The sequence below is a fragment of the Macadamia integrifolia genome, chromosome 4 (genome assembly GCF_013358625.1).
Source record: "Macadamia integrifolia cultivar HAES 741 chromosome 4, SCU_Mint_v3, whole genome shotgun sequence".
In the NCBI taxonomy this organism is placed as follows: Eukaryota; Viridiplantae; Streptophyta; class Magnoliopsida; order Proteales; family Proteaceae; genus Macadamia; species Macadamia integrifolia.
In genome coordinates, this window is record NC_056560.1 from 36,736,015 (window position 1) to 36,740,511 (window position 4,497).

Here is a 4,497-nt window from a genome sequence, read left to right on the forward strand (position 1 = left end):
GAGATAAAAACTGAATTTGCAAAGCTGTGAGGTTTGGTCTTGCTTCTACTACAGAATCAATGATTAATGCTTTTTCTTGGGGAGAATCTTAAGAGCCTTCCTATATATAAATGGCTTTTATTCAAAGTGAACTTCATCAAGGAAGAAATTGTCTTGTGCTCTTAGAAATAATAGCAACATTCCTTAGACATTCTATACCTCTAAGAAAGCTAGTTAATTATGGCTATTGAGATTGAGCGACCATTCTTCTGTTGGGCTTTCAAAAGTTGTAGTTCCCGAGACTATTGGAGAAGACTTCCCATACTTTGAAGGATGGAAAACTTATGATGAAGTTAAAAATCCTTCAAGACTCATACATATGGGACTTGCAGAAAATCAAGTCTCCTTTGATTTATTAGAAGAGTAATTGGAGCAGCATTCATAAGCTTCTAATGGGATCTCCAGCTTTAGGTAGGATGCTCTGTTTCAAGATTACCATGGTCTCGAAGCTTTCAGAAAGGTATTAATTAATCACCTCATTTTCATGCTCAATAATTTCTGAGATATTAAGTTTTTCTGATCATATGGACTAACTCTACATTTCAATATTCCTTTAATTTCCATTCAAATTTACGCAATGACAAGTTTCATGGAGAAAATAAGAGGTGGAAGAGCCAAATTTGATTCTGATGGAATAGTTGACACCACAAGGCCAACCGCGGCTAATGAACTCTTAACTTTCATCTTAGCTGACCCTAGTGATGCTTTGCTTATTCCAACTCCATATTATCTAGGGTAAGATCTATAAACAGCGTAATCATATTAAGCCAATATTCCCAAAAAATTTGGGTCTGGAACTAATGTAATTGTTTTGAAAATATCTTGACAGATTCGACAGAGATCTTAGGTGGAGAACTGGTGTCAATATTGTAGGATTTCATTGCAAAAGCTCCAAAACAACTTTCAGGTTATTCCCCAGGCCTTAGAAGAGGCATATAAAGCACAAGCTATGAATATTAAGGTGAGGGGGGCTTTTAATACCAAACCCATCAAACCCATTAGGCTCCATCATTCAAAGATCAGTCCTAGAAGATATTCTCGAATTTATAAGACCAAAAAACATCCATCTTGTATCTGATGAAATCTACTCTGGCTCCGTCTTCTCATCTGATGAAAACAACAGCCTATGTAGAGTCTATCATAGTGTTATTTTGTATTGGATCTCTACATGTTTTTAATACTGCAGCACGCATCACATTATATTACATTGAGAATGGACAATTCACAAAACATTTACGTCCCCTTTTTAATAAATATAAAATTCAATCACAGTTGTGACGGAAACATTTTTTGAGACGGTTAGATATGTAGGGACGGCACAATAGCAATGGAAATAATCCGTCTCAACTATTGTGGCGGTATAGTTTTTGTCCCAAATAGTCAAAATTTAGCAACGAATCTATATCTGTCCCGAATGATTTATTTAGGAGACAAAAAATATGTCCGTCTCTAAAAAAGTGTCGGAAATGTCCCTTTTTCTTGTAGTGACCCTCCAACCTATCTACTCTCTTTATAAAAGTTGTAGCTAGGTATCGATTTAGAATTGGAATTGACAACTAGATCTGACACCACCAGTCATTAAATTTGATCTGAATTGAATCAAAAATATTCAGTTAATTTTGGGTTTAGAAAGTGAACTTCATTTGTAGGGGGTGTCAAAACCTTGTCCGAATCGATCAAACTCACACCTGATATGAGCTTATTAGATCATGTTTTGGGGAGGGTTTTAGATTGAAACCGAATCAAACTACATCAAACCAAACTTACAAAACTAGAACAAAACCAATATAACCTGATAAGAAACCAATAGCAACTTCAAATTCATAGGAATATACATTTTTGAATAAATTTACATGGTAAACCAAAACCACATTGATAAGAGAAACCAACAAGAAACCAAAACCAAATCGAAACTGGTGCACCATTATTGATTCATGTTTTGGTTTACTTATTTTCACACTGAAACCAATGAAACTAAACCAAAATCGGTCCAAAACAACTGATTGACACCACTATTCAGTCCATCGATAAATTTTAAATCCTAAGGTTAAAATTTGATTTTTACCGGATGGACTAAAGTGTTAGCATCTTCATCCGACCGTAACCTGATGTGGATCCTAACATTTGATTAGACCAGTTTGGAGTGTAGCCAATTTTTCTTTTTTCATTCCCTAGGCCCTATCTAGGTCTTTGTTAGCAAAAATGGGAATGGCAAAAAAAAATAGAAACGGACGGTATGAGTTTTAAACAGTAAAATTTTTTGAACGATACTGTCAAATAAATGGTAAAAAAAAACAGAGAATAGGAAAAAAGGAAAAAGGACGGTATGGTTTTTAAACGTGTAGATTTTAAACAAATGGGACCAGAAAAAGGGTACTATACTCATATAAATTAAGGAATTATTACATGAATACTTGCATCTAATGTTCAAAATAACTACAGTATCCAAGACTAATGCATATATATCTCATGTCTCATTATAAGTTTTATGACATATAATTAAATATCATCAACTACCAATTCTAAATTTATACACCACACATGTCCAAGTCTTATTGAGCAATGTGGCTTGGCTATGATGTTGTTCATTGTTGTCAACATAGTCAACACACTCTTGGAGTAATGTATGTTCAGTTTGAGTTAGGAGCCATCACTTTAGAAACATTTTTCAACAAATACATCAATTTGTATCTCAATTTTGGGATCCATACAGTGATATTGAGTTGAAGGTGATATCATGAGAAATATAGACCATTGAGTTAGCTTCAAGTCGGCGAAAGAATCAAGTGAATTAGAGTTCGGGAGAGAAAGGTATGGTCAATTAAGTAGACATTATGTTCAACAAGTTAAGTCTTAAAAATGCCAAAAAATGGAAACGTATTTAAACGCGTTTTAAATGTGTTTAGAACAGAAATGCTTGCCGTTTGCTGTTTTTTTAAGTATCTTTAAGAAGCATATGGAAAACGTGTTTTAAACGGTAAAAAACGAGAACTTGTTTAAAACGAAAATTTTTATTAACAGTGATCTAGGTTGGGAAACTCTCACTCAAAAAAGACCCTTGGACCCTTTCCACCCTTCCTTTTTAGGGAAGGTCCGAAAGACCCTTGTCCTCATACACACTCACAAAATCCTCCAGGAATCTCTTTATATTCATAAATAGAGTGCATCCAATGTCAGTTGAGAGAAGTAAAGTCCCATTGAGTTGATTTTATAGGTTGCCTTGTGATTTCTTACCTTTGTGGTCTAATAGATCATGTTTGGCTTTATGGCCTTCGGTTATTGAGCCCTCTCATACCTAGGTAGGTTGCCTTTGTCTATGTGTGTGTGTCTATATATATATATATTCGCAATAAAATGATATATGCATAAAGAAAATAAAAAATAAATAAAAAATAAAAAATAAAAACAAATAAACAATCAAATTATATCTTAATCTTGTATCATTAAGGGTATTAAATCACTTTTGGATGAATACTATAATTACAGAAGTTTACATGGTAATAATCCTAACCCCTTAGGTTTTAGCGTTTCATGATTTGCCACATGACAGCATATAAATTGATCTATATGATAACATAGGACTCCACAGTCCACACCATATCTTTCATACTTCATTTTTCTCTTAAGAGCTAAATCATATTTTCTTGCCCATATTGGTCTGAAATTGTATTGTAAAATGATTCTAAGGTCCTCCACCAAGCATGATGGATCCTCAAATGATTGTGTGTGTTAGTCATGATGGGCCAAGCCCTAACAGATCTGACGCCCAAAATCCTCCTCTCTCTAGGCCCTTTTCCAACTTCCAACTTCCAACTTGTCCTCAGAGGCTAAGCCTCAAAACCTTCCTCCAGTTGCTAACGATCGTAATTTCTTCAATTTTCTCTCCTGGGGACTGCATTGAAAGCGTATATGTACAACCATTGTTTGCTCGGAGCTGACGAAGAAGGGAAGGCCAAATTGAAGATTAATGGAAAACATTCTTGGGCCTGTCAAGGAAAAATCAACTATGCATCAAAATCAATAACAAGGAGGAAGAAGAAGAAGAAGGAGAGAGAGAGAGAGAGAGAGAGAGAGAGAGAGAGAGAGAGAGAGAGAGAGAGAGAGAGAGAGAGAGAGAGAGACAGAGAGAGACAGAGAGAGAGAATGCATTACCGGCCTCCTATATCAGATTCTACTGAAATGCCATGAACAGTGATCCTTCTGAACTTTCTCTTAATTTGTGAAAATCCATTTCACTAGAAATGGATAACAACTTTAATGAATTTAGAGACCTAAACATCAACAATATTTCAAGGAAAATATGATTGTATCTGATCATTGTCACTGGGGAAAGAACTAAGAAGAGGACCTTAGTCACTCCATACTGCAGGAATGGATTTCCCATGTTGGGTATATATAGATTACCAGGCCAGATTTTCTTTCAAGATGATGAAGCCACCATTAACTGTCATTCATAAC

The 4,497-nt window shown here is 35.1% G+C and overlaps 1 pseudogene; it reads left to right on the plus strand.

The window, feature by feature from the left end:
- The first annotated feature begins 219 nt into the window (after positions 1–219).
- LOC122076433 lies at positions 220–1,217 on the plus strand (annotated as a pseudogene).
- Positions 1,218–4,497: the final 3,280 nt, after the last annotated feature.